Below are 15192 nucleotides of genomic sequence, written 5' to 3' on the forward strand. Positions count from 1 at the left end.
GAACACGTCGAGCTCAGATTTCTGAATTTTTAACTTGGAAATTTCTGGAAATTTCGACCTCAGCATTAAGGGGGGCAGGACAGAGAATAAGTGATACATATAACTATTAATAACTATTAACAGTCTAATTATGCCTTGTAATTATGCCTTGTATATGGCACTTCATCTTAAATGCATACAACAATATAGACAGATTGTATCTATGAATCTGTTGTGAATTATTTATTATGATTTAATTTATTATGATTTGTATCAAATTGTTGTAATTCAAACTATATTCATAAGCTTCCTGATCTTTTTCTGTCATCCATATTTTAGTATACAACATGTATTTAATTTACTTATTACTTACTCATCTTCTCATCTAAGGCTAGGCAGAAAAACTAATGAGTGTATTCCAAAATATCCAACTGTTCTTTAACATGGATTCTGTTGCCAGTTTATTAGATACACTTAACTTAAACTGAGAGGTGCTTCTAATATTTGGTTCACCACATTTATATCAGTAAGGGTGGTTTAAATTTCAGAAACACCTCTCAGTATAGCTCAGATTAGTTTAAAGAACAGTAAAAGAACAATTATGCTGAATCATCACCTCTTTAAAACAGTTTCATCAGAAACTGAACATTGAATGAAAATATGATGTTTGGGGGGTTTAGGTTTACGTGGATGTACCTAACAAACTGACATACAAATAAATTATACGACTGAATCAAGTAAAACACATGACCATACTTTTCATCACAGACATAATCTGCATTTATTGTGAGTCACATTTCACATTTCATTGGCCCTGCAGGCCACAGAATAGCAAACATAGCATGGGAGCCACTGCCTCATCACATACATCATCACTTCCAGTCATGTGGACTTAAAGACAGGCGCCTTTCTGCCAAAATAAACATCCAGTTTCATCAGCGTTGTAACTATAGCTCCTCTAAGCTCTCAGTGGTCACTCAGTGGGGATGGTTTGGTGTGGCTGGTGAGAATATGAGGGGCTTGGATCTAAAATGGAAGACATCCTGGCTATAACAGTGGCGGATAGAGTGTTGACAAGTGTTACTCAGCCTTGATTAATAAGTCAAGCTCTCCTTTGACTTCACAGAGGAGGAGTACGAGGAAGATCCCAGTCATTTTTCACCATTATAGGGGCTTTGAATCTCTTACAGGGCTGTAATATTCTTGACGTAACAATGTTATGTCTTGGTGAACAAACCACCAGATTTGTAAATAGTTATGCCAAATGAAATTCAACCATGAAATCTGATAATACCAAATGTACATCTGGTAGTGTAAACATGCACCTCCGCTCTTTCCAATTATCCTTAAATCAGCTGTGTTAAAATGGGCTTGTTGTAAAAATGTCGATCTTCAACAAATAAGCATGTGCATTGTACTTTCCAATTACATCCAATTACTTTCCATTTAAATTGATTTGTTAGGGTATGAAAGTAATAGTCTGTACTGAATGAGTGTGGGGAGGTGTGTGAGAAGTTCATCAGAAGGGTTGGTTATTTTCACATCCTGACACTACAGCAATGAGCTGGTAAAGGCTGGCATGTGTGATGTGCACGTTTGGTGACAAGAGGTAGTGTTTAGCTCTTCTGCCAGGCATACTCTGCCCCCTTGTGGCAGGGAATTCAACACCTCAAGAGCCAAATGTCTGCTCAAGAAGCTGTTTGTTTTAAACTGATGTGATTTTTCCCACAATTTAACCTCAGAAATAAAAGCATTGTTTTGACCTCAAACCATTTTCAGTTTCAGTTTCACATTCTAGAGTCTAAGATCAAAAGGTCAAAAAAAACTTTGACAGGTGTACATTTCAATACTCCTCTTTCCAGTGTGGGAATAAAGAACGAACGTGTAGGTGCTGTGGAGCAAGTGAATGAATCTGCGTCAGTGTGCCTGTTCTAAGTGAACCATTAAATGGATGAATATTGCTTGAGACAGTGGTAAAAATTAGATAAATACTGTGGCTGACTAATTTTCAGACTAATTTTAGATGTCTGTGGTCGGTGAGGAGACTGGCATAGACAGTCAGTGTATTTATGTCACAAGGATGTGATGTTATCCTCTGGTTTGCAGTTTACGTTTATATATGTTCTTAGTCTTTCTTTTATGTTGAAAAACAGCAGGAAATGAGTCAAAAATGAATTTGTTTTCCACAGTTTTTGTGGATTTCTAGATTCAGCTGCAATGTGATTTTATATGACGTGTTATTTCATTTAAGTAGCTGTGAAAAAAACTGACTTACACCTTAAACTGATCACAGGAAATAACAGACAAAATAAAAACACATACATCTATCATCTGTAGTTATCTATTGTAGATTACATTCTGGCCTTTTCTCACTCTCTCATTTCTCTCTGCCTTAAAACTGTGTGTTGAGTTTTTAGCACAGGTGGATAATACTTTGGTGGGGACTGCCTTTCTGAGTCAAATCAACATTACTGTATGATTCAGCACAATTTTCTGTAAGATAAACCTTGATTCTTGCACATCCTGTTTATTTAACATGTCTTCACAATTCAACAACATTAAATCCTTTTGTTTGTGTTTCACATGGTGTTTTTATGTAAATGTGAGTGTAGGCTACAAGTGCAACAATCTTTTTTCATTTAGATACTTCCCTTATCTGTATAAGCATCTATTTTTTTTTTTTTTTTTTTACTTCCTTTTGTGGCTGTGACAATTTAATTTTCCTGTGTGGAAAAAATAAAGTTGACCTATAATGCAAATATCTAACAATTGCAGAATGTGAAGTATACAGTACAGTTGAAACCAGACTTTGTTTAATATTTCAATTTGGTCATACAGTTAGTCAGACATCTAAATTTTTGGAAATAATACATTATGAGTTTTAGTTTTAAAGCTAATTTTTGATTCAGGAAAAAGCAGTTCTGAAGGAAGACATATGCTGTTCCTTGTTATGTCATAGGAATATAATGCAAATGTTTTTGGTATAATTTATGACATCAGTAAAAATAGTTCTTTCTGCCATGCAAGCTTATTCAAGACCTTCACAACTGTGGAAGATAGAAGCTGTCTGTAGATTAATGAGCTTTACGCATCAGTCACTTTACGTATTAATCACTGTATGAGTCTGCCGTTTATTGAATTCATGAATGGGAAGAATGTGGTGTCTCAGAGAGAGGCGGGGTGACGCGGCCTTCGTGAATTCACAAGACTCTACAGATGAATCACTTGTATTATAGAAAACCTTTGAATCAGACGAACATAGGAAAATATTTGAGTACAAAGAACATTTCCCGCTGCCATCAGCAAGGGGCGATATAGTCCCTCAGAGTTTGTCCCTTTTTCCTCTGGCGTTGTCCTGTAGCCTACTGGTCCCCGGCGTTGGTGACGTCACCAACCGGACCGGCGATCAAGCCTGCCGAAGGCAGCAGGATCACACCGGAAAACATGTGACGTTCCTTCAAAATAAATCAAAGCGGTTTTGATTTGTTTTTCTTTCTATTAAGCCACTTTGAAACACTGCTTTCAAAGGCACTATGTTGATTGTTTGTGCAATAGAGTATTATTATTAGTAGTAGTAGTATTCTACCTTCATAATGCATAGTTTTACTTTTGATTCTTTATTTCTATTTTGTGGACAATATTCAAGGCTGAATTCCCAATGGGCAAAGTGGACAACTTCCCAGGAGCCCCAGTTCCCCAGGTTTACTACATATCATTCAGATCCACATGATTTGGTTAACTGCAAATTTGATGCACTAATGTACAATTTGAACTATGATTTGTGATCTGTCTTGTAACCTTGACTATGAGTGGGTCTCTGTGCCAAAATTCAGTTTTAAGACTGTTTTAATATTTACTGTTTTAATATATATTGTGTTTGTTTTGAAGCTTTATTTCATCAACAAAAACTTGGAAACTAGCAAACATTCATCTGAGAGGCTGGTACCAGTAGGTGTTTGGCAAGTTTGCTTGAAAAGTGATAACAAATAATGAATTGTCAGCATTTAATTTTCTGTAAATTGATTAATGACTTAACCAACCAATATAGTTTCTGCTCTAGAGCACTGCTTCGCTTCTGGGTGCCTGGGGAAATAATGAAACCACCATGTGTAGTGGAGGATCAATAGAGACCCAGCAACAGCTTTTTATTTATTTATTCATTTTTTGCTGACTTCTAGAGACAAGTATGTGAGTTGGAGTTGTCAACCCTTCCACCACCGAAATTTTATTGTGCAACACTCTGACCAGAGACAACTCACACCCACACCCACATTATGGTACTTTATTTTTCTTGTACCTCATTGTGGTTTTCCTTCTCTGCCTCTACTGTGATCTTCTGAGCTGGTGCAACGTAATCTCGTTTCTAATACGTACCTGAACGTAGAGGGAATGACAGTGAAGTTCTTTGAATCCGAATCTGAATTGCGACCCCACATGATGATGTTTTATTTTGACGGTGGAGAAAACGGAAGTGCTTCCCTCATTGTGACTAACTTGATTCGTGTGATTGAGGTGGAGGCAGTGAGCCTGCGACAGAAAAACAAGCGAGGATAGATCGGGCTGTACGTGGTTACAGCATGATTTAAAAGAAAGGGGAAAAAAGACAGGGAGGCACAAGGATAATGTGGATTTAATTTCTTTTTCTTTTTGTCGCTTTTACGCGGGCTTTATAACTCACTGTTCAGTAGACAGGTTTTCATTTTGGCGTGTTGAGTGTGTCGCCGTTTGCCCATTCTCACTGGAGTGAACACTAAGGTAAGCCCCGCAGCCGAACATGAACTGTTTAAGTTGCTGCACTTGGACTGGCTACTTTGCCCAGTCGTGCGTTGTTTAAGCGTATTTATTATTATTTTTTTTTTAATTTCATTGTCTCGTAACAAATGCTACCCCAGACAGTCATAAAAGTTGGGGGGGAGGAGAGACGCTGGTTTTCTCGTGTCACTTTCCAGATTTGACGCTGGGTCTTTGTCCACTCAGATGTGGTTTGTTAACTAGATATTGCGCTAGAACCTCGGTTTACCTCGCGTCTGTGCCTGTTACGATCAAACAGCACACTGTGCATGGCTTAGTTTTTCATTCTTACATCCAAAGCAGGTAGTTTAAATACACCCAGTCACCTATTTTGCAATATTTATACAGGATCTCTTCTCAAAGGCCTGTAAGCGCAGGCAATGGTACCAATATACAGGCAGGTCTTTAGGCACATCTGATTTCTAAGACATCTGTTTGAGTAGTTTTTCCGCATGTCTGCTCTCTACCCACTTACATTTCTGTTCTTTCATGTCTACAGTGCATGTCGTGCGTGAGAGCGTCTTTTAAAAGCACAATGGCTCAAACAATGAACCACATTTGCCAAAACACCATAGACTGGCGACTGGTGCCACATGCAGAGCTTGTCAATGTTACTAGTGGCTCTTCATTGTAACTGCACCGTGTATCCTTCCCAACTATCCCAGCACATGATGGGATGCATTGCCTTTCTTGCTTGCCTTAGATGGTTGCACTTTAATTGTCTCTAAATTAACAAGGAGAAAGAGAGAGAGAAAGGTTTGTTTGTTTGTTTGATCTGTCTTACTGTGTTGGCAGTGTGGTGACTCAGTTTACTCCAAGGTACAAACAGCAGTTTTTGTATCAGGTAGACTTTTCACGGCACACCTATTCTGAAGACACACCCTTTGTTGAAGGCACTATGGTAACACAGTCTAGGACAAGGTTCGCTCAGTATGACAGGTATGTAGAAGACAGGTGCAGTAATAGACTGCTGGGCCTGTTTTACAGAAACTTCTTACATCATAAGTTAACAACTCTCAAGGCCATAAAAAGTGAGTGTAAATGTAAATTTCCAGCACTTTTAAAACCAGAATAAATCCCACCAGAAGACACAGAATTAGAAATTTTTCTTAGACAGCTGCTGTCTAACAAAAACTTATAAATACTCAACTACTGTACCTTAACCATTTAAAACTACTTGTACTTTGAGTATTTATGCTTTTAGTAGAGTACAATGCAAGTGGCATTGCTTCTTTTACTTAGTTAAAGGGTATGAGCACTTTGGCACTGCCAGGTGCAGTTGCTTTGATAAAGAGCTTCATGAAGTTGACCCCTGTTGTAGGGCAAACAGTCAAAATACAAAAATAAATCAGCAACAGCCAGAACAGTTAAGTTATTTAATTACTAAAGTTATTTTTTAAGCAAAAATGCCAATAATGAATTCCTGCTTCTCAGAAGTGAATATTTGTTGGTTTTCTTAGTGTCATCTGATGGTAAGCTGAATATTTCTGTGTTTTTCTCTGTCGGTCAGGCAAGATAAGCTATATGAAAAGTCATCTTGGGCTTTGCGACTTGTGCTGGTTAGTTTTTCACCATTTTCTTACATTTTATAGACGAAATAATTGATCACAAAAGTGACTGGTACATTAAATGATAATGAAAGTATTTGTTTGTTGCAGCACCACCCTGAACAGCTTTATTTATGCCACTTGACAATAGGGTTTAATCTTACGTAAGGTATTTGTCAAGCTTGTTTGGCTGTTAACCATTTACTCCTTACTGCTTGTAAATATTAAGACTCCTGGAAGTCAGATAGATGTGAAAACATAAATCATTCACTGGTTCTGGCAATAAATTAATTAATGAAAATATGGTTTGAACACGTACTCCTTCATTCAGGCAGTATTTCTTGAGTAGTGAAAGTGCTTCTCTTCAAAACGTACCTGCTGCCGTATGTTGTTTTGATTTGCATCTACTCCCAGAAATACTTTTTGTTGAAAATCCGCCCAGATTTGTGTTTAAAAGTGGACAAGAATGAGGCATCATGCTTCGTGCATGTACATACAAATAAGGCAGTTCTAACAGTTAAGTAGAGTTGAAACAAATAATAATAAAATGAATAGCTGACTGATAGAAAAAAATAATTAGCAACTAGATTGAAAATCCGTTGGGTGTTTTTTTCCTGTAGCTTTTACAATGTGAGGATTCACTGCTTTCCTCTCTTTAATGTCATTATAAATGGAATATTTTGAAGTTTTGGACAAAATCAACAACAAACTAACAAATCAAGCTGCTTTAAAACATTGAACTGTTGAGAAAATAACTGACAGATGAATGAATCATAAAAATAATTGTTAGCTGCAGCCCACCCGTCGACGTACAGTCATTACACAGCATATAAAAGTTTAGGTCTCAGAGGACAGATAGAGGAACCAACTTTCCAAATGAGTCACTGTGACTTACCTCCTTTATCCTCATGGAGACTAAAACTAATTGTGCATTCAGGCGGCCCCTTATTAATTAAAAAAGAAAAATCAAAAGTTAACTGCCAAGAAGTTACTCTCTCACATCCGGTGAAGTGTTAAATACCATAAATAAACTAAAGCAAGTTTTATAATAGTTTACAGTCCTGATGTTTACTACAAGACATAATGGAAAATTGGTGAAGTTAGTGATACATAAATTGATATGACTTAATATTCTTTGTAGGTAATAACAATCTACATGTAATGATTAACAACATATCAAGGCTGATTAAAAAGAACAAACAGAAGTGTTAATGTCTGACGTTCACTATTCACACCGTGAAGTTACTTTATCATTGGTCCAATTCGTGTGGTGCATTTTCCACTCACTCACTCACAACCAATGAAAACACATTACAGGTAAATGAAATGCGGTCATGTGATAGTTTCCCAATTCTCTGACTTGATATGGAGCCTGTGAACGTGCTATCTAGCAGCGCAGTGGATTTTGGAAAACTGAGGGCTGAAAAGGATAGGCTTAGGCTTGGTGTTACTTGTTGGTAGATGATGAACCATCAGTGTAAATATTGTTCTATTCGCATTTTTTGGTTTCTCTTTCATTGGTTGTCATGTCAAGTCACTTCATGCACAAATTTTCCATTTGGGCCACGTCTTTACAGAAGAGATGATATCGGCCAAATCCTCTGTCTTCTTTATATTTGAGTGCACAGTTATGAGCTGAGACTAATTACTCTGCTTGCCTTTCTCTCATGTGATGCTTAATGGGCCTAAAATGTCCTCACACAGTGTAAGAGATTAAATGTCACACCGTGCCTACACAGCGTTTTGTTCGTCCGTTGTTTTGAGTAGGAGTCGCTGGAAAAAAAAGACTACGTCATAAACAAGAACGTTTCTTTGAAACAAAAAAAAAAAATCTGTACTGTTTTGTGTAATATGAACGGAACAGCGATTACTAAAATGTGAATGGACTTATTGTTGTACTCAGAAGGAAATATGACTCTAGTATATGGGAACTGCACACAGTGCAATCTATTATTTATAAATGTAACAGTCCATGATAAGTAACAGTAAAAAATTCATACTTTAATGATGTAATTGGTAGTTAAATAATTAAAGACAGCAATTTTAAGAGCAGGCGAAATATTAGTCTTTTTATTTGAATGTGCACTCCGTGAGAAAGGAGTTTTAAAGCTGATTGCGTCATTCTCTGTAAACTCTAAATAGATTTATGTGTCACTAACAGTTAATGACAGTATGGTGTTTTACATTTATAGTCCATTGTTTGATATTAAATATGCTGAGGCATCATTTTTGTGTCCTCAGCTGCATGTTTCCCAGTTCTGTCTGGGCATCCCAAACAAAATAACGCAATTTTTATATCTGTCTTTGACAGTCTGCCCATCCTGTGTTTATGATGAAGTGGTTTACAGTTCCTTTGAGGTTTTGTGAGTTATCCTTCACTGTATCTCCAGTCATCTTCCAGGAAGCTACAGTACAGCAGAGGAAACCAGGCAGGGAATTGAGATCATTGTCAAAATTGGTATTTTTGGCTTTGTGGAAAGTGTCTTGTTTGTCTCCCTCAAGAAATCTTAATCTCTCCAGGAGACAAGAAGGAATTAATAAGTGCAAGCACAGATGGGCAGTCAGGAGACATAGGGCATCATTTTGGTTGCGAGATAAAGGCCATCCCATCGACATTGTAATCATCTGTAATCTGGTGAATGGGTAGCCATTAAACTGACAGTACATACAGTATTGACAGTGGACCCCCCTTCTATGACCCCATGTTCTAGAAAGGATTTGTGCTGCTGCTAAGCAGAAGGCGCACAATGGCTGAGAACAATATGTGTTAATATGATTTTCTTTTGTACAATGTGTTTGTCTCTAGAATTTATATGTAATTTCCTGCTATTATTGGTAATTTCCTTCACACCATGTTGCCGTTTGAGGGAAATGTTTCAAAAGGCAGTTATATTTGATGTTGTTATGATTTTTAGCCACACTGGCGATTTGGCTCGAGGGGTGGTGACGTCTTCCGTTGGTTAGTCAGTCAATCCACTACTTAGATCCAGTCTGAAATACTTCAACAATCATTTAATAAAATTTGATACAGATATCCATGGTGCTCGGATAAATTGTTATGATTTTTATAATCCCCTGACCCACCACGACTGTTAAATCAAAGGTCTTAGCCTACCAACAGCGCTACACTGCAGTCTGTGATCCGTCGGAGTCTGTTGTAGCAGTACAACAACGAGTTCGCCTTCACGTACTGTTAAGTGCATTGTGCATGCAAAACATCTGCAATTTATTTAATTGATGTTCACCAAATGATAAAGAATTTAAATTATTTAGCTCATGTTGTTTTTACTTTATCATCTGCAGCTACTGCAGTTGCAGCACAGCCCCCCGGTGAGGAGCAAGGACTGTTTTCCCTCTCAGCACAAGGAAAAATGAGCGATGTCACAGAGCAGTGACAAAGTATGTGGTGAAAGCCCTGCAACCCTTCAGCACAGTAGAACGTCCATTGTTTCTGTTTGGTAGTTAATTACCATAGTTTTTTATTAGTGTCTTGCTTGTCTGTTAATTTGTCCCTAACTAACAATTATTAATGTGATCAGAAGAAGCTGAATTCTTAAATAAGTTTGAGCTGCACTTTGCATTTATGTTACCATGCTAACACGCAAAAGTAAGATGGGGGCCATGGAAAACATCGCCTGCTTAACATCAGTGAGTAAACATTGTCATTGTGAGCACGTTAGCATGCTGATATAAGCATTTAGCACTTGAGCATCTGCTGTGCACAGCCTCACAGAGCTGGTAGTGTGGCTGCAGGCTCTTAGTTTTCTCTTTATCTGTTTTAAAAACACAGTTGATATCCAGAAACAAGCGTCTTGTCTCTTTTGTAATTTTACACCATAGTTTTTCTATGGCGTTGTTTTCTCCTTCTTATCAGTAGTTTAGGGTTGCAGTTGTCTGTCCTGAGCATCTCTTTTGTTCCCTTACTTTGTCCATTCTCTCCTCCTCATCCTTCATCTCTGTAATCATCTCACTCCTCAGCCACCCGGCTTGAGTGTTCCTATTTCATGGCCAACAACTGAACTAACAGTCTGTTGGCTTCGGTGTCCCTGTGTTACCACTGGGCACCAGGCCTAATCCTTCTGTGGGACACTGAGGGGGAGACCATGAGGGGAAGGGAAGGAGGGAGAGTGAATGAGCGAGGGAAGAAACTGGGAGCAAGCAGAGCTGGTTATAGTACAGTGGTATAATCTGTACTTGGTGCATGATGATGTCAAGGCCTGAGTTAGCGCAAGAATTTGAAACACAATAATGAGGGGATAAGAATGTGGGAGTGAGCAGTATATTATTTTAGAAACAGAAGAAATGGCGGTCAGCTGGGAGGTTTGATCCCTAAAACTGGCAGTGTTCCTGAATTCATGGCTTGATACAAACAAATATAAGATTTCTGTAAACATTTCCGAGACCCTCAGGGAGTTTGCCTTGCAGATTGTAAATTTGATTTCCCCTCCCACCACAGAGAGACATGACTATAAATTCATAAACTGACCGAGAGCTGCTCGTTGAAATGCTATCAGGGGTCACCGGCTCCCCCTCACTATCCATCTGTGTGTGTGGGGTTCATATTACACAGCAGAAAATTGGTACTTTGGGCCATGAAGGGAGACGGAGTGAGGGGTGAAACCCAACACTTCTTAGCAGGAGAGTGTAAAATTTGGACAAAAGTTCAGGACCTCAGGTGCCTCTGCACACACCTACACACACACACACACTCAGACACAAAAATGAAATATTAGAGTTGAAACAATCAGCTGTGTAATCAAAGAAAATCAAAAAATTTGCAGCAAGGACTTGATTCATTTTTCATGCAAAAACAGAAAATATTCACTGGTTCCAGCTTCTTAAACAAGATTTTCAATTAATTTGAACATGACAAACTATAATCAGTTAAACTCTTAATCATTTAATCAGGAAAATAGTAGTAAACCCCGGAGTTTTCCTCTTCTGTTACCGATTCTGATACTGAAACTCAGAGTACTGGCTGCTGATACCTCTGTTTATTGAACTGATTAAGATAATTTTTCTGTGTGTAAGGTAATATGTGGTTTATAAAATTTCATCATGACGTGGTTATTATGAATACATCAACCTCATAATACACACACACACAGTTTGTGCAGTAGGTGTACTGCTTTGTGAAAAGATATAAGCCTGTCAAAGAGCTTTGGAGCCAATGCTGCACTCGCTGTCTTCAGAAAAGGCTTACCTCGGCCTGATTACTTGCCTCTACACCTTTTCACCAAATCACTGCACCTGTGTGTGGCTATATCTTTTTTGCACAGACCAAGCCAATTTACTTAACAACAATGCTGTATAAAAGATGCAAAGAAAATCCAAACTTCGAAAGACGACACAGTAAATCCTCAGTCATGTTTGCCAACTGCAAGAGTCAGCATTTTCGGTTTCTTTCCAGTTTGAACTGTCCTCTTAGCAAGTATTAAAAATTAAATGGCCGTGCAATATCTTGTTCAGAAGGCTTGCCTCGTCTAGTAACGTAGAAGCGTAAAAGTCAAGAAATGGAGAGAAGGCTGTAGCTCATATATCATCAGAGTTTCTGTGACTCATAAAAGGAGTTAAGCTATTGTTGGTGAGTTTGTTCCATCGTGTTGTTTTCTGCAGATGCTTCGGCAGGCCCTTCATGCTCTAATTGATTTAATTAAGTGGACGTTTTCCCCTTTGGCTGTACTGATGCACAAAACGGCACTATGCAGACAAACATTGAGTTATCTCGCCCAGAGCACAAGGGCTTTGCTTATCTATATTTCACAGAATGATCCACGTTCCAAGTTCCCCTCAGAGCATCGCAGCCCACGTAACATCCATCTCTCTGAGGTTCAGCCTCATTAACAATCTCTCACCATTCCTGTGGATGCTCCGAAAGGCATCAACACTCTAGTAAATATTATGATTTACATATGTGAAATGTTTTCCCTTATGAGCGAGTGAATGAATCATTCCAAATACTGCTCATTTTTTTGACGGGCCTACCTGAGTGTGTACACACTCTGACCATCCAGTGGGATTTGCTAGCGTAGTGACAGTTTTCCACAGTTTCTAAAATAGCAATCACCTCACTTTCACAGACTGAAATGGCTAAAACCACTGACAGTAGATTGTATCAGCTGTATCCTGTCAGTGATATTTCTATAAGAAGCTTAAGTTGGCATTTTTACTCATCCAAATATTGCTTGTGAGGAAGAAGAAGAAGCCTGACTCCGCTAGCACACTCTACAACCACGAGTGACCATGTCTTTGCAGTACAGCAACACTGAGTCATCTCAGCCCAAACGATCTAGTTATTTGCATCATCTCGGTTTCAGGAGTCAGAATCCAATCCAGTTTCAACTTTCATTCATCTATCAGTAGGTAGCTGTAAAAGGAAAGTATGCAAAGTAATTGGGGTTCTCTTGTAATTTCTTATGAAATGAAATGAAAACTTATTTCATTTTCAGGCTGTAGCCACCAGAGTTGGACATTAATTCCATGAAACCTCACCCCTGCATGTCACCCTTAAAATGATCTTCAGATAAACAAATAGAGGTGAATCCTTCTAGTGTCATAGAGCTTCTGTGTAACTTTAAGATTTGTAGCTGTGGCTACTAATGTTAGTAGCTAAATGGTCAATACAGCACTATATTTTAACAACAGTGTAAACAGTTTATTGGTTTTGTAGCAAGTGTGTAAGAGAGGAAAAACTTTAAAGAGGTCCAGTGACTTGACATTTTGAGTTTAAGTGATCTGAAATTGCATCTATGTGAGTGTCCGGCTCTTAAAATAATGCACAGGATCAGCTCTTTGTCCCACATGTTGTAAAAAGCTCTGGAGGATCAGATATTCAGTCACTGGATGGCAAGTTGCTTGTCTTAAATTCAAAGTAGTTTCATCGTAATAGCAATGCCTTGAGAGCGAGCTCAGTGATGACTCATGTGTCTTAAGACGGCAGAGAGAATCAGGTTTGTGTTTCTAAACCGTTTCCCACAAGATAATTGAGAAATCTCTGTGATTTAGGGAAATGCCCAGACAACACAGAGAAAGAAAGTGACAGCTTCTCAAGGTGTATCACTAGTGCGTGTGTTTGCTAGGGCATGCATTATGGGAGGGATTATACTGATGGAATTTAACTCTAGTGAAAACTTGCCACCAGCTCTGCAGCTTCCACAACACAGGAGCTGAACAATGTTGACAGAATTGCACAATGAGCAAGACAAGACACAACACAGAGCAGCTAAGTGATGCTAGCTACATTTCTGAAAAATGAGATCTGGCATCTGGTCTTGTGCCAAGGCTTTTTGTCACATATTGTTGGACGCTCATGTTGTCTGATCTGCTTCTGCTGACATTAGCTCTGCATGAAAAAACACAGAACCCCATGCTCATCTGAATAAGGCCACTCCATTGGTGCCACAGGGATGTTTAAAAAAAAAAAAAAAGCTGTGTTGTCAAATTGAACATGGCTCAACTTATGACGCAACACTGTGCAACATCATCCGGCACAGAGCTACCATGGCCAATCAAATATAAGCAAGCTCAAATTCCTAGTATATTACTTTGGAACATGAGCTCTATATTCCTACTGTTCACCGTGTCCTTTCTTTCAGTATTATGAACCATTGTGCAGCGTTTTTGCTGCCTGAGAAGCTTTCAGAATCGTGGCTTTACTACTAAAACTAGCTTTCTCGGTTTGTATTTCATTATCTCGCCAGTACCCGAAGCAACGCACCACTACCAGAAATGTTTTCTGTCTGAACACTCACTAAAGGAGGATCTGCATTTTACTGTTCTTAATCTGCAGCTGTGATTTATTTAGAAAGTCCCCAGTTGAATGGCTTGTTTTAAAATTTTGATGAGTGTCTGTCACCTGACAAAATCCACAGAATGAAGGGGCGTGTTTTTTTTTCATCAAAATTCTAATTCTAATCTAGTATCTGTAAATAGTGTCTGTTTTTTCCCCCCTTTTATCTTGAAGGTCCCATATCATGAAAAAGGTTTGATTCTATTTTTACAAACTCAGAGGTGTAAAACAAAAGCTGTGAAAAAATGAAGTCGTTTACTACTGCCATTCCCTAGGTCCTCCATAACAAGGTGTCCCCCAAGCTTTACAAGCCAGAGCAAGGACTTTGTCATTTGGATGGTCTAGGATAAACTGTGAATGTAGCTGTACATGTGTATTTTGATCCACATTTTGCGTGTTAGGATGCTGCAGCCACGTTTTCCATAGCCTTGCGCCAAATCTGATCCCAGGCCGCCTTGTGAGTTGATCTCTGCTTAGCCATTCAGAGCATTTTGCTGATGAAGAATGGGCAGTTACTTTGAGCCTAGCAGCAAAATCTGACTGTGTGTGGCTGGGACAGAAAAAGGCCTCCAGAAAAGCAGGGGAAAATCAAATGACTGTGTTTTCACTGTGTAGCTCATATCACAGCTTAGTCCGGTAGCAGACATCAGCAAAGAACTACCATAACTGTGCATGGAGATTTTGTTCAACAATAAAGAAAAGTCATGTGACAGCCAGTCTGATCTTCTGTCAAAATATGTCACACCAACCATCTGGACAACAGTCTGGCTAATCGTGGCTGATAATTCAGTGCTCATTAAATCTGTATGAGGATGGATTAATGCTTTGGAAGCAACAGCTCAAGTTTGATATTTCTGCTCAAAATATTTTTTAAATATTTTAAGGCAGATTATCAAGTGAAGTCACCAGTTCATGTAATTTTTAACATGTAGGCTGTAAAGACATTATTTCCTCAGTGATTCGTCCTGAATTGTGCTGCTGTTGCGTGCATGGGATTTGAGTCAGTTGCTGAATAGAGCAACATGATAGGCCTCTTCTAATCCATTTGCACCCTTTCTCTGTCTCTTATTCTCTCTCACACACGCA

At 38.6% G+C, this 15192-nt stretch overlaps 1 protein-coding gene across 1 annotated transcript in view; it reads left to right on the plus strand.

Moving 5' to 3' along the window:
• Positions 1-4500: 4500 nt before the first annotated feature.
• nck2a (NCK adaptor protein 2a) overlaps positions 4501-15192 on the plus strand; it is a 71819-nt gene continuing 61127 nt past the window's right edge. The window contains exon 1 of the mRNA XM_041056631.1: positions 4501-4734. The gene's annotated coding sequence lies outside the window, so the exon portion shown is untranslated. The remainder of the gene's footprint in view (positions 4735-15192) is intronic.

This window comes from Toxotes jaculatrix, chromosome 15 (assembly GCF_017976425.1).
Source record: "Toxotes jaculatrix isolate fToxJac2 chromosome 15, fToxJac2.pri, whole genome shotgun sequence".
Lineage (NCBI taxonomy): Eukaryota > Metazoa > Chordata > Actinopteri > Toxotidae > Toxotes > Toxotes jaculatrix.